Genomic DNA, 27,204 nt, shown 5'->3' on the forward strand with positions numbered 1-27,204 from the left:
CCCGGGAAATCTGTAGCAAAAGAAGAATTTCTAGCCCAAATATCCTTCCAAAATCGAATAGACTCCCCAATTTGCACCCTTAGTGAGATAAATCTAGACAAAAGAGGAAAAATGTGAGATATCGATTTCCATGGAGATCGACAATTACCCAGCAAAACCACATGACTAGATCTACCATCATCATGAACCCCAAATAATACCAAATTATCTTTGTGAACATTTCATCTCCACTCAAATGCACAACACCACACCCCTAAAAACCATTATCTCCTAAACATCCCCCCCCCCTCCCCAAAAAAAAAAAAAAAAAAAAAAAAAAAATCCCTCCCCAAAACCCATTCTCTCTCTCAAGAAGGTGGAAGAAAATTATTTCTAAAGTGAATTGATCGGTGAAAGGAATGTGTTCTCTGTGATCTTCACTTTTTCTTTGCATTGGGTGCATATGTCTTCCTCCAAATCCATCCATTTCTTTGATCAACCCTAAACCCTAAAAACAATGGATATAAATACATATATATATATATATATCTATGTGTATGTATAGTTCTCGCTCCTCCCCTATCCTCCGAAGTCTCTCTCCTCTCTCTTTCACTGAGAATGTTCGGACCTGTGTTTCTGAATAAATAAGCTATGTTCGGGCATGTGCTCCTGAACAAATAACTAATGTTTGGGCCTGTGTTCCCGAACTTGATAAAACAAAAACTCCTACAAATATGAACAATTTTAACCCTTCAAAGTGTATCAAATTTCCATGTTCGAACTTGTGTTCCCGAACAAATAACCAATGTTTAGGTTTGTGTTCCCGAATTTTGGTCATATATTCAGGAGTTCAGTACCAAAAAAACAAGAACAGTTTTACCATTGTTGATGTGTTTTTCAAGAAACTTATCCTTACAAGGCCAACCTCCTCCGAGCTGACAACACTATCAAACCTATGAACCTCTTCCAAACTTACATTGTTGTACTCCTCTCGTCCCATGAAGTTGTGATTGCTGGAAAAATTTTCACTCATTGCCACTGCCAGAGAAGTGTGTGTAGTCGAATGGTTTCCATCGTTGTTGCCAGAATGTCACTACCGGAGAGTTTTCAACGTTTTGAGGGTAAGATTTGGAAAGATGGATGGGTGGTGATGGAGGTGGGTGCTCTCATAAACCTTATCTCATGATTTAGTGGGTGTGTAGGCTCAATTGTGAGATAGGGTGTCCCAAAATGATTGATGTCCTCTTTAGTAATTTCATTTAAGGTTATTATTGTAATAAAAAAAATCAAAAAATAAGGGGTCCAATGCTAATAGCAACACTCATATTGAAACACCCCAAAAGTTCATAACCTTGAATAACATTAATTAAATTCCTAATCACTCCTTTAGTAGATACCCATTATATATATGTGCCAAAAACAATGCAATACCTAATTGCTCAACACTCTCATCATAATCCAAAACAAACTCCCTTTCCATTACATTTCATCATTTGAAATATGATAATTTCCAAAAGATTCACATGCATTAATACATTCAAAATATTCTTATCTTGATTCTATTCCATGTGAATAGCTAATACAACAATGTAAATAGCAAGTAAAATGCCCTATGGCCTTACATCTTTCAAGGTTGAAACCTTGTTACAAAAAGAGGGTCTCAACCCATACAGTTTAGCTCAAATTCTTTACAAAAAATGAACAACAAAACAGGAGCCTTCTTGAGCTTAGCATGTATATGATCATGAATGCAAGTGATGTCATTTCATGTCAAAATGTTTTCCTTGCTCGTAAATGCGACAATGCATTCCCTCCAAAATAAATCAAGTTTTGAACAATTCATAAACCAATTATTAAATCACAAATAACATTATGGAAATCCCTAGGCGATGTGTCTGCAAATAGTCTATTCAGAACTACCAAAAATTCACATTTACTAGCTATTAACCAGAAGGGCAATTGGACACTCGACTTTGTGTTGGTTTCCGGACTTCCACCGAGGACCTCAAGCCAACTTAATCAATTTACAAACATTTTCTACACATTTTGGATTTAACCAAGTTATTTACTTCAATTAATGAACATTTTCCAATTGTCTCCCGAGAGAGTCCCAAAGACGATTTCTCAAAAGATGCCCAACAAAAACACATGAGAAAAATATGCAATGCCAATGTGATGTATGAGTTGTAACAGTTTCAACTTTTCCTAGTTTCCAATTCATTTCTACAACAATCATGCAATCCTCCGCCGATTGCCAAAAATAGTTATCTTATCGAAGTATTTCATAAATGACAAAAACAAAATCATTTTCATCAATACATATCAACAACTCCCAACAATTCATGAATTTCAAACAGTTTCAATAACTCAACAATATTCCGTTTTCCATGAAGATTCTCCATTTCCAATACAAATTCACATTTCTCAAACAAATTTCAATATACAACCAAAAACCCAAATTTCGCATTTTTCGGGTTTTCACAAAATTTAGGGTTTTCTCATTTTACAAGTCAAACCTTCGAAATCAAGATACCATTCGCTAATTAGAATATGAACTTCAATATTTTAAAACAAGGAGAACAAGCCCTAGGTTTAATACTATATAGCTTTACCAAAGCCCTAATGAATCCTAAAATCCATAGCTACAAAATACCACATATCCATGAGAATATGAACACATTAGAGTAATATAAATCCCTACCTCAACTAGAGGAGGGAAAAATCCCAAAAGTCGACGGTGGCAAAACAACGATCTGCTCAGATTAGAATGGCCCTCAACAAGCTCTACAATCTAACTCAAAGGAGCAAGGTGAGGGGATGATTTGGAGTGAGTAGATCAGAGAGTTTTGTGCAAAAAGCTAGAGTTTGAGAGAGAGAAAAGGTGGGTTACGAAGTAAAGGAAGAAAAGAGAGAGAGAGAGAGAGAGAGAGAGAGAAAAAAGTTAGGAAAGAGAGTGTTTGAGGGTCTATTTATAGTCCTAGGACAATAGTGGTTATTAGCCCCAAAAGTCAATTAAAATAGAAGTCAAAAATCCAAAAAATTTAGGCCAAAAACGCAGCTGAAATTTCTAAGTTTCTGTCAAGTGTCGACATCTCAAGGAGGGGTGTCGACACCACAAAGCCCAGGTGTCGACACTAGAAAACAGTGTTGCACTCAAAACACTCAGGTCAAGCGGTGTCAACACCAGGAAGAGGTGATGTCGATACCAGAAAGCAGAAACATCCTGAGAAAATTAAAAAAAAGAAGCAGAAACTCTCTTCTTCATTTCTTCTTCTCTTCTATTCTTCGTTTTCTTCTTTTATTCTTCTTCTCTTCATTTTCTTCTTTTCTTCTTCTCTTCTGTTTTTCTCTTCTTTCCCTTTTTCTTTTCTTCTTTTATATTTCTGATTTAGTTTCTCTCTCTTCTTTTTTTTTTTCTTTCTTTTTATCTTAGTAGCCTTTTTTTTTCCTTTCTATTTTTTTGGTATGCTTATTTTTTTTTTTTATAAAAAAAATCAAATTTTATTAAAATCTTGTGGGTACTGTTTTTATTAATTTTAAACATATATTAATTTTTTAAATTTTTTTTTATACATATATTAAATAAATAAAATTCTTTATATTGAACGTACCCTCAGCGTGTCGTGTCCCTGTTTTTTGAAAATTTGCGTGTCCGCGTATCCATATCTTGTCCGTGTCCGTGTCCGTGCGTCATAGCTTCCCTCGATTATATTTTCCATTTTTTTCCATCACTCCTTATAACTTATACACAATACTGACAATGAGATGAACTGCTGAAAAGTAGGAGACAAAAGTGCAAAAAGAAGTTGAAATGACCAGTCTGCAGCACAGCATGAAATGCATTGAAGATAAGCATCATAAAGCTATACAAGAAATTAATAAGTTAAATGAAAATTAGAAGATCTTACGAGGATACCACCATCTTCCAGCAAGAAACTGGAGGATTCCCATCTATCTTTTGAACTTGAAGTACACCACAATCTAAGAAATTGGAAAAAAGATCGGAAATGTCACAGTGGCTCCCTCATCAACGTTACCAAGATTTATGAGGTCCACCATTTGCAGTACAAGAAAATCTGGAGTAGATCACCAAACTTCAGAAGAAACAGACCGAGTGCCTGCAAGAATGAGAAGATTTGTTACTTTACCTATAACAGGTATGACAGAATACAACTCAGAGAGCAGTATTTCCAGAACTAGCTGCTTGGTTGGTTCAAAATTGAAATGTGGTTCAGACAATGAAACAGAAGGCAGCCAAGTCAAATCTGAATTTGATATAAAAAAGGTCATTTTCCCAATACAGGACAAATCACCAAGGAGATCAAATCAAAAAAAGGTTCACCTCAGTCGCAGTAAGGGACATGAAAACAGAAAGGCGCGCCAATTTAATTTCCCAAAAGTCATTAATGTTGAAAATTTCCTCAATTTACATAAGAATGAATATGGTACTAGTAGTTACACTCAACGGAATAAGCCAGTTCTAGCAATCCCTAAACCAGAGAAGAACAATAAGAGTTATCAACAAAGACTACTGGAACAATTACATGATGAGGTATATGATTACAATCTTTCAAAGAAAAGATCAAGCATGATGAACTGAAGAAACTGACTGACGGAGCAGTTGGAAGGTCCAGATCAAAAGAGGTGGCTGATTTTATGCCGACAGTGCTCAAAGATTTCAGCAATAAATACTCTACATCCAACTCTAATTCTCCAATTCACACAATTGATGGCATATTAATGATACAAGCACAACGTGAGGTAGATGACTTTTCAATTGAGGAACAGGTTTGTAGTACTTTTACACCACCTGATACGTGGTGTGTTGTTAAGAAGAAAAAAGGTGAACGTGCAGTTAACAGAATGACAATGGAACTGATAGCATATGAAAAACAATCTTCAGAGGCTCTGATGTTAAAAAACAGTTGGGCCAGCACTCATTCTGCATCAGATGCCAGTGGAAGTATCATTGATGTAATAGAAGATTTTGGTGTTTCCATCTCAAGATCAGAGCTAAAATCACCTCATCAAAAGGTGCCCACTGAAATTGGTAAAGACAGTGAAGAGGAAGAAGTGCATGTCTCTTCTCAATACTCTGAAGCTGGGAAGTTGCAACACCAAAATTTGCAAGTGGACAAAGCAAATCAAGTGGATCTTGCAATGTCCATTTTTCAATCACAAGGAAAAACAAAGAGCACAGGTGAGAATTCTGAAGCTCACTTAACTGATTCTCTATGTCTTTTTTTTTCTCCCTACTATATGTTTTTACCACAAAACTAAGTTAACTGTTTCGCAAGCAACGTTCAATTTACACTAACTTCTAGCAAAAGTATGAAATTCTAGCATCCAATTAACATCTAATGGTTTCCATGAAATTATGAAATTTTAGGTACATTATCTTACAATTTGTTGTTATTGCACCTTGGTCAGGGATATGCGATCCTCTTAAACAGAAAATCCAGATTTTATGCGCCTGTGCTCTTCTAGGATTGGGATTTCAAAGCTTGGGTCTTGAGCATGACTTCTTTTATGCTTTATGCTTTGAAGCAGCTTCCTTGGCTGATAATTCTAGTTCAGTGATCAAGAGTATCCTCCTGTCAATTTTACAGCATGTGGATCGGGCTGGAAGACAGATTGAACCTTTACAAAACCTAAATACCATGATCCTATATCCTAGGGAAAGATATTTCATCCACACGAGTATGCACACATATGAATGTCTGCTAGCGGGTGACATTAAACCTCACACAACCTCAATGTTAGCAACAGTCTCCATATATTGAAAGCAAACTCCCAGCAAGCATGTATAGACTTATGTGGCTATAAGAATACTATTATATGAGCTAATTAATAAAGTGATTTAAAGAAATTCTGCACCAATTAATGGAACTGGGGAGACTGCACATTTTGAAAGAAGAAAAAACCAGGTTGTGGCTGAACAGCTATCATTAGGTAAATGTGTATCTATGTATTTATATTTCTGCACATCTTTTTTTTTTTGATAAATTATATTTCTGCACATCTTAATGCATCAAGTTCATATAGATATAGTAATACATGCACAGGTTGGGAGAATTAACTGCCGCTTTTCATAGAAGCCTTTCGGCAATAAGCCACTTTATTTGCATATATGCTTCATACTACTTACCAAGGATAAAAATGAAGTTTCATGGTTTTTAATGTAATTAAAAAATATTATATAAAAAGTGTTTCATTAGCCTATTAAAAACATGATTTGTGAAGTCCGATACCTAATTGATCAATATAATGCCGAACTCCAAAGAGTTGTGGAGGAAAGATGTCGAGCATTACGTGCCCAAATAGCTTCTTAGTAAGGATTTATGGGAAGCATGAGGCAGCATTGCTTGACCAAAATCTTTTCCTAACCCTTCTCCAACACCAACTGAATTGAAGCATGCTATGTGACCATTTCCTAGAAGAGATTAATTTATTCACGGTTCATCCGTAAACGGTGGGTTTTATGGCACCCACCCAGAAATTTGCAGGTCAGCAACATTTTGAAGGGGAAGGAACAAGACACTGTACACCAATAACAGGGAATTAAATCTCTAAGAGAGCTTTTTTTTTCCCTTTCTTCTACCTGTTTCATTTCTTTACTCCAGTTTCAACATCCATATCCCTTAGAGAGGGGCTTCAACATCCATACCATTTGATTCAGGGGTCAATGTGGCAATCAAATTAATTCCAAGTTTTGCATATTTTCAAGACCTCAAAATACCTTATCTACCCAATCATTTCAAAATGCTGGATCATATAAAGTGATTCACTATACCTGATTGTGATGCCAAACGTGGGTGCACCATGGAGAAATATTACTTTTGTCTTTAATACTTATTATCAAATTTATTTTTATTATTTTATTTTATTTTAAGGGCATTCGGTTCAAAAGTCCAAATTTCAATTTTATTCGCCCAAAGGTCCAGGCGCTGAAACACTTTGTCCAAAAGGACCAGTTCAAACGAAATGACTCAAATACCCTTTCTTATATATAGTATACACCACAGTCCCAAACTCCCAAACTATCTCTCACAGCTCTCTCTCTCTCTCTCTCTCTCTCTCTCTCTCTCTCTCTCTCTCTTATCCACTGACAGTCCCAAACCCTCTCTCACTCAGATCTCTCTGACGACAATATCGCCACCGTCCACCATCCTCTTGCCACGGCCGAAGTAGCTAGTCGGGACTCAAGATACGCTCCACGATGATCTTGCCAACCGTATATCTCGCCGCCGTCCACGGTCCTTTTGCTGCGGCTGAAACAACGGTGCCATTGCGCCTATCAGCTCTCAAATCCTCTCACCGCCTCTCAATTTCGTCATCGTGCAGTCAAAAAGTGCTATAAGTCATCATCACCATCTTCAAAGCTCAAAAACAGATCTATATGAGTCATCATCATCATCTTCAAAGCTCAAAAATAGATTTGTTTCATCATCCTTGAGATTTGTGTTTATATATATTTTTCGAAATCATATATGAGAAATATATATATATATATATATGCTTATCTATATATATACATATGATTATGATTTTTTCAGATCTCTTTTTTTTTTTTTTTTTTTTCTTTTAAAGATTTGAGCTCAAATCTGGTAAAGGATAATCTCCGTGTGTGTACAATAATCATCCAAATCCTCCTCTCCTTTTTTTCTTTTTTTATTTTTTATTGGTAGTTGTTGTTGATGATGATGTGTAGCAGTTGTTGTTGTTGGTGATGATAAAACTTATTGTAGATCCATATGTTTGCTTTGAACAGACAACAGGTGGTGTTTCGGCGAGGAAAGACCGACTAGAATTGTTGATTTAGAACAAATAGATAATAGGAAGGGATATAGTTTTCAATAGAGATTTTTTTTTATTGTTGTTAGATTTTCAACAAATAGATTTGTTATTGTTGTTGAACAGATAATAAAATTGGAATAAATAGATTTAAACAGGTAAATGCAAAAATTCAACAGATAATAAAATTTGGACATATAAAGGGAAAAAAAATTAAACAGATAGTCAAAAAATTTGAACAAATATATATATATATATATTTTGAAAAGATAAGGGAAAAAATTTTAAACAAATAGATATAAATTTGAACAGATAATTAAAAAATTTGAACAGATAAAAAAAATTTAAAGAGATAGATATAAATTTGAACAGTTAGTCAAAAACAAAGTCAAACAGATAAAAAAAGTGAAGGGTAAAATTGGAAACAAAATGTTCTTAAAACCAATAAAAGGATTTCTCACTAAACTAGGGTGATTCTACTTACACCACTACTTTATCTAATTACACCATGTATATGAGATTTTTTTTGGGTGATTTTACTTACACCACTATTTAACCTCTTTACACCCTCCATCTCATTACACCATTAAAAAAAATGTAATTCTCATTACACCCCCAATATATTACCAAAACTAATCCTAAATTAACTATTTCATCTCTTTACACCACTAATTTTGGTAACACAGTACTGAACAATTTACATTATTCCGGTGTTATGCTATCGAAAAAAATAGATCCCCGAGCATCTTGTTGCTATACATTTACAGAGCCACTTTCTTAAAAACAATGATTTTTTAATTTGTGGTGGGCATGTTCAGTAATATAACGCTAATTAATTTGAATTACTCCAGTGCTATGTTACAAGACAATATTTTTTTCTCAGCATTATGTTGCCGTCCAATTGGGTGATAACAAGAAATTAATTTGAGCCATTTGTGAAATGCCTGTTCAATGATACATTGTTATACAAATGTGATTACTCTAGTGTCATGTTGCCAAACTACAATAGAATTGTTTAGGCTTCCGTTGCTGTACATTGAAAGATTTATTTTTTCCTTGAAGCATCCATAAAAAAAAAATTCATAAATCAAATACACATCCATAAAATCATACATAAAAAATATCCATAAAATTATTCATAAAAACATCAAGTGTACAAATATCCATAAAGTATCCATAAAATATGTTATTGTTTGCATCCATCAATTAAACATGTTATCACAATTTGTTTGGGTAATTTGTACGTAATTTTTCCTCCCTTAATAGAAATAGACATCCACACTTTTTAGAACCTGTCAACCTTAATCGTTCCCCATTGATCTTTTTGTTGTCTCTATAGTAACCACTTCTTTCACAAGCAAGTGTAAGTCTTGGTTTTCTGCCATTGCCTCCTGCATCTAATGTCTTTATAACAATGACAAATCTAGTCTTCTTCCCAACATCAGAAGTCCATTTAATTAATGCTTCATGACTACTACAAATCTAAAGATAATAAATACATTTATATGTCAAATTATTAATAAAACTCAATACAAATTAAAAATAAGAAAAAATCATATTCATAAGAAAAAACTTAACAAACCTCATCTGTAATGAATTCATTGACTAGAATCCACTAATATTGTAGTACTTGCGTTGTTATAATGAGTATAAGTATAATCCTTCCAGGCAAAAATATAAAAAAGTGAAACTAAAAATACATGGTAATGAGAAGTTGAACAAATTAAAAAAATTCGGTTTGGGGTTACTGGAAATTTATCTTTTATTTGATAGTTGGTTACCAGATTTATATTTTTTGTTCGGCAATGTGATGCCAGACTATTTTATTTTGTTCGATTTCGAACCACCAAACGAAAGTTGAACACTAATCTAAAAAAACGAAACAAAAACCTACTAAATAAATAAAAAAACTCACCATTTCTCTTTTTTGATGGTTCTTCACCATTGTTTCTTCATCCATTGCTTTCTTTAATGATCAAAACACTATGATTCTCATTTTTTGAAAAGAGATGTGTAAGGGAAAAAAAAATTAAGAAAGGAAAAAGAGGAGTGGGGATTGAAGAACAAGTGGTGTAAGGAGATAACAAAATATATTTAATTTTAGTATTTTGTCCTTAAAGGTAATTTCATACACGGATAAAATTGGGGGAAAAAAAATACACTCATATGGAGGATGTAAAGAGGTTAAATAGTGGTATAAGTAGAATCACTCTTTTGTTTTTCCTTCCAATTTTGTCCATGTGTGAAATTACTTTTAAGGACAAAACATTAAAATTAAATATATTTTATTATCTCCTTACACCCCTTGGTCTTCAATCTCTACTCCTCTTTTTCCTTTCTCAACTTTTCTTTTCTCTTACACATCTCTTTTCAAAAAGTGAGAATCATAGTGTTTTGATCATCAAAGAAAGCAATGGATGAAGAAATGGTGGTGAAGAACCATCAAAAAAGTAAAATGGTGAGTATTTTTATTTGTTTGGTAGGTTTTTGTTTCGATTTTCTGGGCTAGTCTTCGACTTTTGTTCGGTGTTTCGAAATCGAACAAAATAACAGTCCGACATCACTATGCCGAACAAAAAATATAACTCTAGTAGCTGCCGAATAAAAGATGCATTTCCGGTAATATAAGGCCGGATTTTTTAAATTTGTTCGACTCCTCATTACCATGTATTTTCAGTTTTATTTTTTTTATATTTTTTATTTTTTGCTTGGAAGGATTATACTTATACTCATTGCAACAACGCAAGTACTACATTATTAGTGCACTCTAGTCATGAATTCATTACAGACTTTTACAAATACAAATTTTCTTTTTTTTAATTTGTATTGATTTTATTAATAATTTGACGTATAAATATATTTATTATGTTTAGATTTTTAATACTCGTTAAACATAAATTAAATGGGCTTCTGACGTTGGGAAGAAGACTAGATTTGTTATTGTTATAAAGAGAGTTTGGAATATACTTTTGCCTAATGGCATAGTTTTTGTGGATGTCTTGAATCTTTGATAAACTAGATGTTTGGTTAGACAAGTAATGAAGTGTCATACTTTTGTATGAATTTTAAACAATTTCACATTTATTTTGTATTCAATATTGATGTGATGATTTTAATGAAAATTTATTTTGGTGAACATATAGATTTGTTATTGTTTGTAATGCATTGTAATGATATTAAAGTGTTTTGGAGTGATATGGTACCATTTTCTGGAAGTAAAATTGTTTTTTTCAGTGCTATGGGCCAGTTCAGTGGCACACTGCTAAACAATTTCCATTATTCTGGTATTTTGTTGCCGGAAAAAATGGATCCCTCCAGCATTTTGTTGCTATACATTTACAAAGCCACTCTCTCCTAAACAATGTTTTTTAATTTGTGCTGGGCCTATTTAGTAATACAATGCTAAACAATTTGAATTACTCTAGTGCCATGTTACTAAAGAAAAAAAAATTTCCCATCATTATGTTGCCTTTCAATTGGATAATTTAAGTTTGCTTTATAGCAAAACTAGTGGAGCCCACATTGAAGTGCATGTTCGGTCACACAATGCGAAACAATTTACATAACTTCAGTGTTGTAACACCAAAATAAATTGGTTTGTCCAGCGTTTTGTTACTATACATTTACAGAGCCACTTCCTTCCAAATAATGTGGTAATAATTTCTACTGGGCCTGTTCGATAATAAATGGCTAATGAATTTCAATTATTCCAGTGTCGTGTTACCAGACAAACTATTTTTCCCAACATTATGTTGTCGTACAATTGGATAATTTCAATTTGCTCCACAACAAAGTCAGTGGAGCCCACTGTGAAGTGTCTATTCGGTCACACGGTATTAGACAATTTACATTTTTCTGGTGTTATGTTGCTGGAAAAAATAGGTTTGTCTAGCGTTTTCCGCAGATAATCTGCCAACAAATGAGTGCACTTCAAGATGTTCAACAAATGGATGATTGTGCACTCCACATAAGACATGCAACATCCACTCAGCATTTGTAGGTAATTTTTCCCCCCTTAATAGAAATGGACATCCACACTTTTTAGAACCTATCAACCTCAATCGTTCCCTCTTGATCTTCCTATTGTCTCTATAGTAACCACTTCTTTCAGAAGTCTCATGTATGGTCAACACAAAAGTATATCCCAAACTCTGTACGGGCTAGGCATTCATAAAAACTATGCCATCAAACAAAAACTAGATCCCAACTCTCATGCACGGTCAACACATATCTATGACTTACAAAAAAAAAAAAACTAGATCCCACTCCTCATGCATGGTCCATCCTACGACGTTTACAAAAGTAGACTTGATGCTCTGTACGTGTCGATGTAGATCCCAAACTCTGTCCATCAAGAACTTGCAGCATCCTACCAATGGTTTCATACAACATATCAGGGCGCAAGACACACTCATCACGACCGAGCCTATGGACTGCAGCACCAACACTGAAAGCAGCATCATTACGTTGAAAAGAAATTCATAAAAACCGTACTTAGTGTTTGATTTATGTGAACCACTTAAAAGTGAAATAAGTTAATTCACAATTCGCTTACCCACTCAGGATCCATATTAACATCATTCTCGGGACGTTGAACACGTGCATCAAACTGAGAGTGATGCGTAGGATTTTGAACAACCCGGTGCGAAACACGAGCATACTACTAACGGTAACCCCGTACAGATTCAGATGGGCTTTACTGTACAAGCACACTACGAGCGTTAATGGACAACACATGATTCTCCCATTGCACCCATATCGTGTCATGGTATTGATACATGATTTTGTACTGTCCTAGTTTACTGCCTCGTGTAGCTCGAACAGGAGATAATGGTGCTGGTGGGATGGTTTGGACCCTACCAAACTATCGCAAAACCCTATTGGGGTGATAGGGTTCAACAATATTAAAGCATTTCAAACATCCAATATAATATGCAATCTCATGAAGCGGATGGTGTCCTACATAAACGGTATGGATCTCACTCGATCTACAAATATGCAATGCATAATGTTAGTTATAAAATCCTTTTTTTTTTTTTTTTTTTACAATATGACACTATTATAAAATGCCTAACCTCATTATCACGTAATATGTCAAGCTACTCTCATAATGTCTGCAAGTGGTCTTCTGTAAAACCCCCAGCTCTCAGCGAACTCCAACGACAAACACAAGGTTGTGCATCAAAATAGGACAAATTTGGATGAGGCCTTCCTAAACGAACAAGCTCATAAATCCATGCTTCTAATAGCTTCAAGTAACTAGCAATCTGCTTAACACCAGCCCTACTAGCAAGTCCTAATTGCCTATACAGAAATGCCAAAGCTGCAGCACCCCATACATATGAGTTAACAGCATCAATGTTAGTCAACATGTGCAGGTAAGCAACGGGTACTCGAGTCCCACTCTTGTTAGCGAAGAGGGTACAACCTAATAAATATAGCAAGTAAGCTTGGTTGTGTATTATATGAAATTTGCATCATCTGTATCTTTAACTTCATGAAATATGATTCTTAACCACTCTAGCTTCACGGATTGCCCACGAGATTAAACTAATTATGCAAATGCATCATTCACTGGCACTCCCAAAGTAGCACTCACTAGTTCAGCAGCCTCGTATCTTGTTGACTTAGGACATGACAAAGCCCTGCCAGTGACTGGAATGCCAAGTATGGTCCGCACATCATCCAACGTGACGTGACAGTCATCTCACCATCTGGCATGTGAAATGTATTTGTCTTTGGATGCCACCTTTCGACAAAGGCAAATATTGCCACTCTATTGCCATGCCGATATGTGTGATCAATAAGGACACTAACACCAAACTGATCAACTAAATGTCTCCACCTAGCATTTTTGACTATTGGTGACATCCATGGCCACTCGGCAAGCTTTCGAGAACAATTCAAACATTTAAGAGGTTCCCATTCCTGCATTTTACATAAAATATATAAATAATTTGAAGCATACAGTACATATGATTAGTTTGTTGTTAAGAAATTCAAAAAATACCTTTTTCTTCAAAACAGCGGCAGCAACATGGTTACGGAAGCTAATTAGCAATGAAGGATCCTCTAGAGCACCCGAAACTGGTTATGTGTTGTCATCATCCACACCAATATCGTCCTCCATGAGGTCAGCCTCTACATCAATATCATTATCGACGTCGTCATCCTCCACACCAACATCGTCATCAACATAATCATTATTCACATCGACATGGTCATCCTTCTCCACAGGGACATTCACTTCCAATACTTCAGGTTCTGTTTGCCTAGCACGTCTTCTGTTGGATGCCGTTGGTCTCTTATGTGAGACACCACTAACCATTTCTATGTTAAAAAAAACATTAAATCCAATATTAGCAAAAACTCGAATATATTAAATGACTGATGTATACAATATCAGCAAAAAAACCATAATTTCATAGATAACATTCAATTTAAATATATATATATATATATTGAATGTGCAAACGTTTAAAAAGAGGAAAATTTCTAATTATAGAAGAGCAAAATACATTTATTAAATGTTTTTAAATGTAATTAAATACATTAAAAAAAAATATTAAATACATGTATTTAATTTATTAAAATTAAAAAAAATTATTAGAATTTATTAAAATTATTAATACATATTTTGCTTTTCTATAATTAGAAAATTTCCCCTTTTTATACATTTGCACATTCAATATTTTTTTAAATGTAAGGTAATTAGCAAAAAATTCAAAATATACCTTTTTCTTCCAAACAGCAACAACATGGTTACGAAAGCTAATTAGCAACGAAGGATCCTCTGGAGCACCCGAAACTGGTTATGTGTTATCATCATCCACACCAATATCGTCCTCCATGAGGTCAGCCTCCACCAATATCATTATCGACATCGTCATTCTCCACACCGACATCGTCGTCAACATAATCATTATTCACATCGATATGGTCATCCTCCTCCACAAAGACATTCACTTCCAATGTTTCAAGTTCTGTTTGCCTAGCACGTCTTCTGTTGGGGGAAAATTCTAATTATAGAAGAGCAAAATACATGATTCATTAATGGGTAAATTACAAATACACCCTCTGAAGTTTGCTTAGAATACGAATTGCCCCCTGTAATTTGAAAAATTACAAATACCTCCCTGAGAATTTTTTATTTAACAGAATTAATTGAAAAAGTGAAATTTCAAACTGTTCACCTATACAATAATAAAATTATCTGAATTATTAATTGAAATAAAATTTAACATTATTAAAAACTATTAATTAACTTGATGATTTATTAATAAAATGACTTATTTATTATGACATTAGAAACCTTAGGGTGCATAATGTAATTTGTAGAACCATAGGGGATAATTTGTAATTTAAGTAAACCTCAAAGGGTGTGCTTGTAATTTACCCTTTATTAATACATGATGTTTGAGAAAAAAATTATTAAAATGATAAGTGAAGGGGAAACTTGGCACCATTTGAAACTTTTTTATCAAAGAAAATTGCATCAGCATAAAAGTTACACTGTTCCAAGGAATAAGGAAGAGGTCATCCAAATAAGCTAAGGGGTGTTTCATTCATGTTTATTCCTTCACAATTTAACAGAGAAAGCAGATGATAGCAAATCAGAATGACAAGTGTCACACCCCAAATCCGGGCATGACCGGCCGTGGCCCACAGGGACTTAGCCCAAGGCACACGTAAGCCTAAACACGAATCCAATCACATTGAACAACTGAACAATAGTCCAATAATAAATAACCAAAACTCAATCCAGACATGCCACAATTATAAACGGCAAAATCAACCGTAATCAAAAGCCATCCAAACTTATGGGATATAAACAACCCACAAAATAAAATAATTCTAAATGAACTTCGATAAGAATAAATATAAATATGCACAAACTTGACATAACACTCTAAACTAAAGGAATGCCCTAGAGGTCCATGCAATTGAGTCCCCGCTACGCCATGAGTCCACTCTAAGTCTTTCTAACACCTGGAAATAGTAAACAACTAAGTCAGCTGATAGCTCAGTGAGTAGCAACATGGATAGTAAATACAGTTTTGAAAACAGGGTTCAATTCCAAAATAAGATATATATCATAGAAACTAGATTGGCATACAGTTTGGTAAATACAATCTGTTTCAAAAAGAAGGTTTCACAGTTCAACACTTAAAATACTCATGTCTTGCAAGAACATGATAAACGACATTTTCCACTTAAAACAGATTATAACATGAACACCAATAATTTTCTGGGTACCAAGAAAAACAAATAATCTGCCACACATTTCTCAGGCTATAAGCCCCGTTGGATCCAATACCGAACTAAGAGTCATCCTCAGGGTGGCACCTGGGCCTTTTCTCAAAGACGATCCGATTGAAGGTCACCTAGTTGTTTTTAAAGGTCTGTTCCTTACAATCGTTGAGCACTAGAGTCATCACGGCCCAACCCGGATCTGTTCCCTAGTGGCCAGAGTCACCACACACAGTGGAATAATTTCCCTGGACTAAATACACACATGGTCCCAATAGTCAATACACATCAGTTTCGCAAAACATGGTAGTTCATCATTATAAACATGAGACCAAAACAAATAGTTTACAGTATGCCAAGTTCACAAACATTTCAGAAATAATTTGATTCAATCGATAATATAATAATTTATCAAAACAGTTTAATCATGAAACAACAATTTAATTTTTCCAACAGTTTAGGGTAGGGGAACATTTATAAAAATATGTAGCATGAAACTACTCACCTGAAAACGCAATAATATAATCCTCGAATAGAGTGTAAAAGTCCAACTAGTGGCCTGAACCAAGTATAAAAACTACGCGTCACAACTAATTTAAGAAAATACTAAAAAAATATGAACTAAATAACCTCAAACTAAAGCGCACTAACACGGCTCAACCCAACTCACCGTTACTCTTAAATATTACCTAAGTTCATATTCTTCAAGGTCTAAAATCACCCAAGACATATATTCCGATCGAAACTTAACTAAAAATAACTTTAAGATGAAACAGTTTTTTTAAACAAGTTTTCCCAATCTATTCGCTAACTTTGAAAATTACAAAATCCACTCCACGCTATTCGAAAAATCCCAATAACCTCCAAATATGATCTAATATATCCTAAGTTTCAAACCCAATTGGTTTCACTTGATTTGCTTATCAAAATAATTTTTCTACAATTTATTATATCCAAACAGGTTGTTTTCTGCAGCACTTTAAAGAAATTAACGGTTCTCTTAATATACACGAGCAATCAATGCAAGGCCAAAAACGTACGAAACTAGACTCATAACCGGTTCTAATGACACTGATTTGATAATTTTTGGATTTATACCCAAAGAGAACAACAATCCCGAATTTACTGTTTCGGACTGGTTTCCTGGACAGATTTGAATACCTCAATTTATATGGATTTCGACTCCCAAAAATTATGAAAAAAATTCAGATATGCAATTCAATGTGTAATTGATCTACTGTAAAAATTTCAGATTAAAATTCATCCGTTTGATATGGTTTCTTGATTTTTAAAGTTAGCGATTATGTGCAGAATTTTTGGACTAAGATTCACACCAATTCTTTATACATGAATTTAACTCCTTAGATTTCTTAACAGCATATATATATACACAAAATACATACACCTACAATCTCTTCATCAATGAATTAAATAACAATATTATTAGGATAAAGAACAAAGAAAGAAGAGAAGAAAACCTAGGAAGCCACACAGCACAACACACCCAAAGCTCTCCTTCTTGGCTACAACAATAATCTTGATGATTGAAAAACCCCTCTCTTTTCTTCATAAACCCACGGCTGCTAGGGCTGCTAGTGTTGTGGAAAACAATTATAACAAGAGTTAGGGTTTGTGTTTATTTTATTTTATACTAGTTGTGGGCACACTTAGGTTAAATAGATAGATAAATATACAAAATACATATATAAGTTACATGCAATTCAAATGGTAAGAGTCTAACTTATTAATTTTGTGGTCTAGAGTTCAAGTCACACCCTCTTCTCTATTTTTTTTTGTTTTTAATAATAAATCTTGCTTCTCAATCAATGACTTTCACCATAAATTTATTTTAGGTTTAAAATTAATTAAAAGATCCTCCAATAACATTTAATTTGCACTTAAAGATTCATAATAAAATATTTGGGATTTGTAAAATTATTATTTAATTATTTACTTAATTTTTATATTCAGGTTCTCACAACAAGTACTCCACTGAAGTTACAAGCTCAAGTACAACGGATCCTCTTTCTCTTCACGAGGGTTTTTCCCAATGGTTTTTTGGCTTCTTGTTTATTGATCTTGTTTCAAAAAATATACATGATCAAGGAACTTTAGATTGGTAAGTAAGTATTCTAATTCTGGATTCTTTGTCCTGTAGTAACCTTATTCTGCAATTTGAGTTCCAAGCACGAATGCATCCAACCCAACTTCAAAACAAATGCGAGTAGACAATTGTATATCTTATATTTCACAACTCTCAGAAACAAGTGATGCAGGTTCAAAAGACAGAACTCCACATAAGCAACCAAACATAATGCCTCGTTTGGCAAGTGGTGATTTTAGCCAAAAAACCAAAAAATCACTAAAAAAAATCAAAAAACCAAAAAACCAACAACATATACCAAAAAGTTAAAATTTCATTTTCTCTCTACTTTTTGCACATCTTTTCGTAAAAAATCAAAAAGTCATCCCAAACATATTAGTTTTTTTTACATTATATTTTAGCCAAAAAGCCAAAAAGTTACTACAAAAGCCTGTTCACAAACGATAGTTCTCAGAAAGAGTAGAAATACTTTATTCAAGCAAGAGGCAAGAACTAATTTAAGTTGCCAAATCACAAAGAAATTAGTTTGCTTTCCCCCTTTCCATTAATTTTGCTCTTGGTATGTGATGGAAATATAATACTATATACATAGCGGAAAATAATATGGATTCAGACAAACCTTATTGCACAATGAATCCAGCTTAGAAGGTGAATCACATACTCTTGAATAATCTCTACAGCAATGGAGTAAAACTACTAGAGTTTTACCCACACCAATCACAGTACAAAGGCAGAATAGTTTACGTATGTTTCTTTTTGTTATTTCAAAAACAGAATTCAAGATCTGTTTATATGGGAGAGTTAGGAGACCCATAAGATAGATATATTATCCCAGATAATATCTATCCCATATCTATAATATCTGATCAATAATTATCATATATTATATTAACAATTATCCCATATCAAGATTATCCCATATCTTTATATATATATATATATAATCTGTTACTGATATTTGGAGCTAGAATGGAGCGCAAAGTTTGCAAGCTTCAAAGATCTATTTATGGTTTAAAGCAATCATCTAGACAGTGGTATCTGAGATTTCATCGAGCAATTATCACCGATGGGTTTACCATGATCGATGAAGACCACTGTGTGTATGTTAAACAATCCAAGGATAGTTTTTTGATTTTGTCATTATATGTTGATGATATACTATTGGCCGGAAATGATAAGGAGATGATTGGCGCCACCAAAGAGTGGTTGTCCTCAACCTTCGAGATAAAGGACATGGGTGAAGCTAGCTATGTACTCGGGGTTAAGATCCTGAGAGATCGCTCTAAGAGACTTCTTGGTTTGTCTCAAGAGACTTACATTAAGAATATCTTAGAGCGATTTCGAATGCAAAGCTGCAAACTTGTTGACACTCCTTTAGCTAAAGGTGAGAGCCTAAGCCTTAATATGAGACCAAAGACTCCAGAAGAAAAAGAAAGGATGGCCCAAGTACCCTATGCTAATGTAGTTGGAAGCTTGATGTATGCTATGATGTGTACTCGGCCAGATATATGTTATGCAGTGGGATTGGTAAGTTGTTACCAGTTCGATCCAGGACCTACTCATTGGAATGCAGTCAAGAGGATATTGCGTTACCTCAAAGGGACTGCAGATTATATGCTTTGTTACCAGAGTACGGATTTACGCCTAGTTGGCTACAGTGATGCTGATTGGGGCGGTGATATAGATGAGCGGAAGTCCACATCTGGATATGCTTTCATGCTCGGTGGTGGAGCCATTACCTGGAGCAGTAAGAAGCAATCATGTATTTCCCTATCTACCATGGAGGCAGAGTTTGTGGCATGCTTAGCTACCGTACAGGAGGCTGTTTGGTTACGAAGGTTCTTACAGCATTTGGGAGTAGTCTCAGAAGCCACAGACCCTGTCACTATTCATTGTGACAGCATGGCTGCACTCGCCTATGCCAAAGATCCTAAGTATCATAGAAGAACCAAACATATAGACATAATGTTTAACTTCATCAGAGAAATAGTGGCGCAGAAGCAAGTTGTCTTAAAACACATTTCTACTAGTCGCATGGTTGCGGACCCACTGACCAAACCCATTTCGAGAGATGCTCATTGTACTCATGTTAGGTCTTTGGGTTTACATAGATGGTAGTGATGCTTATGTGTTTTTTTTAACTTGGATGATTACTTATGTACTTTCCAATGTTTGGGATATTATTTATGCAATCAGTATTTATGCTTGTTCTATTCATTTTTCTATGTTTGGATATGACTTGTGAAAGAGCACCTACAGATTTGTTGATTGATGTTAATAGGCAAGATTGACTCACTCACACGAGCAATCGCTTTTGGCGCTCGATGGAGCGAGCAAAAATGAGATATATGGTTGTTAGATCATAGTGGGAGTTGCTTCCAACTTAGATCATCCACAGCTAAAGTCACCTTGGTTTACCAAGATGAGGTCATGTTACTTGACCGACCATGGATAGGAATATGTACTTTCCATGTCGTGCCTATAGATGATGGCCAGATGCGATATCTCATTTTAGCGCCCGGATAACAGCTGAATAAAGAACTCGAGTTAGGCGCTTGAAAAGCGACATGTGCGCTAGTTAGTGACTGAACTAAGATTTGTACGTGTCACACCCCAAATCCGGGCGTGACCGGCCGTGGCCCACAGGGACTTAGCCCAAGGCACACGTAAGCCTAAACACGAATCCAATCACATTGAACAACTGAACAATAGTCCAATAATAAATAACCAAAACTCAATCCAGACATGTCACAATTATAAACGGCAAAATCAACCGTAATCAAAAACCATCCAAACTTATGGGATATAAACAACCCACATATCAAAAATAATCCTAAATGAACTTCGATAAGAATAAATATAAATATGCACAAACTTGACATAACACTCTAAACTAAAGGAATGCCCTAGAGGTCCATGCAATTGAGTCCCCGCTATGCCATGAGTCCACTCTAAGTCCTTCTAACACCTGGAAGTGATAAAAACTAAGTCAGCTGATAGCTCAGTGAGTAGCAACATGGATAGTAAATACAGTTTTGAAAACAGGGTTCAATTCCAAAATAAGATATATATCACAGAAACTAGATTGGCATACAGTTTGGTAAATACAATCTGTTTCAAAAAGAAGGTTCCACAAATCAACACTTAAAATACTCATGTCTCGCAAGAACATGATAAACGACATTTTCCACTTAAAACAGATTATAACATGAACACCAATAATTTTCTGGGTACCAATAAAAACAAATAATCTGCCACACATTTCTCAGGCTATAAGCCCCGTTGGATCCAATACCGAACTAAGAGTCATCCTCAGGGTGGCACCTGGGCCTTTTCTCAAAGACGATCCGATTGAAGGTCACCTAGTTGTTTTTAAAGGTCTGTTCCTTACAATCGTTGAGCACTAGAGTCATCACGGCCCAACCCGGATCTGTTCCCTAGTGGCCAGAGTCACCACACACAGTGGAATAATTTCCCTGGACTAAATACACACATGGTCCCAATAATCAATACACATCAGTTTCGTAAAACATGGTAGTTCATCATTATAAGCATGAGACCAAAACAAATAGTTTACAGTATGCCAAGCTCACACATGTTTCAGAAATAATTTGATTCCATTAATAATATAATAATTTATCAAAACAGTTTAATCATGAAACAACAATTTAATTTTTCCAACAGTTCAGGGTAGGGGAACATTTATAAAAATATGTAGCATGAAACTACTCACCTGAAAACCAAATAATATAATCCTCGTATAGAGTGTAAAAGTCCAACTAGAGCCCTGAACCAAGTATAAAAACTACACGTCACAACTAATTTAAAAATACTAAAAAAAAAATGGGAACTAAGTAACCTCAAACTAAAGCGCACTAACACGGCTCAACCCAACTCACCGTTACTCTTAAATATTACCTAAGTTTATGTTCTTCAAGGTCTAAAATCACCCAAGACATAGGCTCCGATCGAAACTTAATTAATTGTGACTTTAAGATAAAACAGAATTTCAAACAAGCCTTCCCAACCTATTCGCTAACTTTGAAAATTACAAAATCCACTCCACGCTATTTGAAAAATTCCAATAACCTCCAGATATGATCTAATATATCCTAAGTTTCAAACCCAATTGGTTTCACTTGATTTGCTTATCAAAATAATTTTCTACAATTTATTATATCCAAACAGGTTGTTTTCTGCAGCACTTTAAAGAAATTGATGGTTCTCTTAATATACACGAGCAATCAATGCAAGGCCAAAAACGTACGAAACTAGACTCGTAACCGGTTCTAATGACACTAATTTGATAATTTTTGGATTTATACCCAAAGAGAACAATACTCCCGAATTTCCTGTTTTGGACTGGTTTTCTGGACAGATTTGAATACCTCAATTTATATGGATTTTGACTCCCAAAAATTATGAAAAAAACCAGATATGCAATTCAATATGTAATTAATCTACTGTAAAAATTTCAGATTAAAATTCATTCGTTTGGTATGGTTTCTTGATTTTTAAAGTCTATGATTCTGCACAGAATTTTTCCTTGAATAATACCCAATCTTTATGCATGAATGTGTTGAACCTTAAACATTATATCTAGACCTATACCAAACAAGGGCACCAGTCCACTGCCAACAAAACACACAAAAAAATAATGCCACATCTCATCCACAATGAGACTCACGCAACCACACAGCACCTCTTCTTCCATCATTATTTCCCATAACCCAAGTTTGATATACTAAACTTCCCTTCACACCAGCCCATAAATTAATATATACCTGAATGATCAACCATGCATTTCACGAACTCAACTATAGAAGATCAAAAAATAATAATAGAAGTGAGAATAAACAATTAAATTACCCACAAAGTATTGGTTACCTAGAATTCCTCTCCCTCCTTGATTGCCACAAGCTTCTTTGTCTCTCTCTCCCTCAATGACTCACGGCTGTTGCTAGGAACCCAAAGGGCTGTTGTTGTTTTGAAAAGTAATAAGAGAGTTAGGGTTTTGTAGGTTTTGTATATATTTTATTTTATACTAGTGTTGGGCAACATAGGTCAAATAAATATATAAATATACAAAACATATATATAAGTTACATGCAACTCAAATGGTAAGGGTTTTATATATTAACCTTGTGGTCTAGAGTTCAAGTCACACCCTCCTCTCTCTCTATATATATATTTTTATAATAAATCTTGCCTCTAAATTAAATACTTTCACCATAATTTTATTTTAGGTTTTTAAAATTAATTAAAAGACCCTCCAAATATTTAATTTGCACTTTAGAATTCACCATCAAAATATTTGAGATTGTAATATTATTATTTAATTATTTACTTAATTTTTATATTCGGGTTCTCACAGTACGGTGTTTTGAGGATGACATCACTCTTTAGAAGAATAACTCCACTGTAGCATGTATTCATACTACATGTGCTTGGCGACCAATTAGTGAGGTGAGAGAAAGGATCCCAATTTTTCCTCATCGTGTAAGTCTAAATACGTCAAAAATATGCTTTAAATTTTGACATTTATACTATACCCTTCGCAACTTTCAGACTATGTCATAAAGTAAGAAGTCAATGTTAGCTACTTTGGTATGTTGCCCATGGTCATGTATGATTCGACTTTGAGGAACATGTCTAGGAAAGCAATTAACTTCGAACTAAGTGACATGAGGGCGAAAGGAAGATTGTTTAGAATTACACATCTGCTCTATATTCACTGTCGACAACTCACATCGCTCTATATGGGACGCGGATTGGGTGTGAATACATAGCATGATTGGAGGAGTAAAGCTTGTTCATTGAGGGATCAGAGATGCTTGACTCGGTGTAACTAGATGGATCTAGGGCATATGAGATACTATCTTTAGGTTGATGCCTCTATACTGGCTCGTGACGAGTTCCTAGTGTAGAGCTCCCACATGCAGGTATCCTCAACGGTGGCACGGTCCATTGGCTAAGTATGATTGCGTTTATTGGGTAGATTGAGATATAAAAGGCGCGGTGTCATGCCAAGGCATGTTTGAGTGGAAGATGTTGGAAATTGGGTTGGGTTTAAAACCCAGACTCAATTGGGTCGCCCATGGTGGCATGACCCAATTAGGAGAGATCCAAATATCAGTAACAGATTATATATATATATATATATATCAAGATATGGGATAATCTTGATATGGGATAATTGTTAATATAATATATGATAATTATTGATCAGATATTATAGATATGTGATAGATATTATCTGGGATAATATATCTATCTTATGGGTCTCCTAACTCTCCCATATAAATAGATCTTGAATTCAGTTTTTGAAATAACAAAAAGAAACATACGTTCTCTCTTCCCATAAACTATTCTGCCTTTGTACTGTGATTGGTGTGGGTAAAACTCTAGTAGTTTTACTCCATTGTTGTGGAGATTATTCAAGAGTACGTGATTCACCTTCTAAGCTGGATTCATTGTGCAATCTGTTTACCAACAAGGTTTGTCTGAATCCATATTATTTTCTGCTGTGTATATAGTATTATATTTCCATCAGTATGCTACATAATTTAACAGTCTTGAGTTCCATCATGCATAACTTCATAATTCAAGATAGAAAGGAGTTCACTTTCACTTAATTTCTTACTATTTCTCATCAAATCACTCAATCCAAGCACCTCTAAAATAGAAGTATCCTAAGCCATCAATAATTCTATCCAAACCAAACATCATATCCAATATGAGATGCCAAAAAGAAAATACAAATTTACAAACACAAACGTAAAATTGTGCATCCATATACAGACTATGTAGCAAAATAAACAAAACCCAAAAATGAAAACATAGAAGATCAAAATAAAGGACCAAAATTTGAACTTCAAAATTCAAAATTAGAAGATCAAAACAAAGAACAAAAATTTGACAAAACAGAGGACCAAAATTTGAACTTCAACATTCAAAATTAGCACCAAAAATTACAAACCCAATTAATTAGAAGATCAAAACCACCAAAATTATGTTGAGAATGTGTTATTCTTTGTTTATTCAAAAAAATTATGATATAGATGATAAGAGATACATATAGATACATATATATGTCTGTCAATATAGAGAGAGAAAGAAGAGTTTCACATACCTTTGGCGAATGAGAAGAATGAGTTCAATCATCCACGCCGGTAACATAGATGTGACAACCCTCACCTATGATTAGCGTTAAATCGTGATTTAGCATGATAAGTAATTGATTAAAATGATATCCTAAACTGATTACATGAGTGTGTTGTTTAGATTGCATTTCTATCTGTTCGAAGTAGAAAAAATCTGTTCATGTTTTGATTTCAAATTGGGAATTGAAAGCCTTATCGGCAACCGATTCAGAAATTGACTTGTGTTATATGCTAGTTAGGAATTATAGAATATTATGGTAAGTTTAATTGAAATTCGATTTGGGATGATTAAATTAAAATTTATAATGCTAATTAATTTAAGTCAAGTTAAATTACATGGTTGCCGTTAGTGGGTCTTACAAGACTATTTGTCTTCATGCTTAATTGACACCATCATTTTACCATCTCCTTGTATACAAACGAGAGAGAGAGAGAGGAGAGTAGGAGAGAATTGAATACAACAAGTGTATTGCTTGAAAACTTAGAGGAAATTGAACAAACTTTGAAGAATTGTTCATTGCTCAAGAATTCGGCTTAAGTGAAGCTTGATTGAGTAGCCTAGGTAAGAGCTCAACCTTCTAATCTTGAAATGGAGCCATCTAGGACTTGTATATAAATGAAATAGGTGAATTCATGGGGCAATTGAGCTAGAATCTAGGGAAGCTAAGCCAATCCATGCATGCATGTCCATATCTTTGAATTTCGAGATTGTTTTTATGAAAATTTCCACATGCATGGTCATATTATGGTTGTACTCTAGAAATTCACCACGTTTTTGAGTTGAATCTTGCATTTGATCATGCTTTTGAGGTAATGGAGTTCTAGAGAACTCATGCGCGTCATGTTCTTGTAATGTTCATAAAGTTTACACGCTTTTGAGCTTTGATTTTATGAAATGATCTTCAAATATGTTGTGTTATGAGTTTCTAAGTATTTTCCAGAGAATTGGCCCAAAAGGATGAGTTTTGGCATATTAAATCCATGGTTTGAGCTTTGGGAGCAAATCTGGAAAAGCCAGAATTTGGCTTCCTCGCTCGAGCGAGGGATTCCATGCTCGAGCGACCACCGTTGTTTTCAGACTTTCGCTCGAGCGGCGGAATGCTAGCTCGAGCGTAAATTGCAAGCTCTCAGAATTTTGCATGTGCAGAAGCATGCTCGAGCGACGAGACTTGCACTCGAGCGAAGAACTGTGTCTCACGTTTGAGCGAGCATCGAGCGGAGATTTTCAATAACCAGTACTTTTCACATTTTTGCAGATCGCTCGAGCGAAGGATTCTATGCTCGAGCGACCAAGCACATTCTGCATGTCCGCTCGAGCGAGACCCCTGTTTTCAGCAAGTTTTGAAAATGTTTTTAAGTACATTTTGTTAATTTTAGAAGAGAAAAGATTAGGGTATGAGTGGTTAATCATACCCTTTTATATTAAATCATAAACATATGTTAAGGCCTAAATAAAGGCCCATTACAGCAAATAAAGAGACTGAATGAATAAAAATGGGAAATATCCTAACACATTCTAACACTTCCCCTCAAGATGGTGCGAAAATATCTCTCATGCCCAACTTGTCGAGAATGGCACGGAACGGTTTCATCCCTAATCCTTTGGTAAGAACATTAGCCAATTGATCCCTAGACCGCACGAAAGGTATACATATAGCGCCACTAGTAAGCTTTTCCTTGATAAAATGCCGATCAATCTCCACATGCTTGGTCCGATCATGCTGAACCGTATTGTGGGCTATATTAATGGCGGCCTTATTGTCACAGTATAGCCTCATAGAATCTGTCTGATGAATCCCTAAATCCCGCAATAATAATCGAATCCATAAAAGCTCACACACACCTTGAGCCATACCTCTGAATTTGGCCTCTGCACTAGACCGCACAACAACATTTTGTTTCTTGCTTCTCCAA

The 27,204-nt window shown here is 34.8% G+C and overlaps 1 long non-coding RNA gene and 2 pseudogenes across 3 annotated transcripts in view; 1 reads left to right on the top strand and 2 right to left on the bottom strand.

Moving 5' to 3' along the window:
* Positions 1-3,790: 3,790 nt before the first annotated feature.
* LOC145814161 (uncharacterized) lies at positions 3,791-5,762 on the top strand (annotated as a pseudogene).
* Positions 3,974-27,204, bottom strand: part of LOC145814372 (pentatricopeptide repeat-containing protein At5g56310 pseudogene) — a 35,420-nt pseudogene continuing 12,189 nt past the window's right edge. Inside the window, exons 2-5 of one of the 2 annotated variants that reach the window (XR_014357669.1) lie at positions 25,260-25,324; positions 14,508-14,776; positions 13,784-14,103; positions 3,974-4,097 (exon numbers count right to left, since the gene is read on the bottom strand). The product of XR_014357669.1 is annotated as a pentatricopeptide repeat-containing protein At5g56310 pseudogene, transcript variant X2 (transcript). Of the gene's footprint in view, positions 4,098-13,472; positions 13,702-13,783; positions 14,104-14,507; positions 14,777-25,259; positions 25,325-27,204 lie in introns of those variants that run through there. The other variant, XR_014357668.1, reaches the window with a different exon arrangement.
* LOC145814053 (uncharacterized) lies at positions 20,852-23,483 on the bottom strand. Its single transcript, XR_014357510.1, has 3 exons — positions 23,015-23,483; positions 21,861-21,914; positions 20,852-21,095 (listed from the first exon to the last, which is right to left on the bottom strand). It is a non-coding gene; the product is annotated as an uncharacterized LOC145814053 (long non-coding RNA).

This window comes from Camellia sinensis, unplaced genomic scaffold (genome assembly GCF_055761805.1).
Source record: "Camellia sinensis isolate YWXY unplaced genomic scaffold, ASM5576180v1 Unanchor1, whole genome shotgun sequence".
Classification (NCBI taxonomy): Eukaryota; Viridiplantae; Streptophyta; class Magnoliopsida; order Ericales; family Theaceae; genus Camellia; species Camellia sinensis.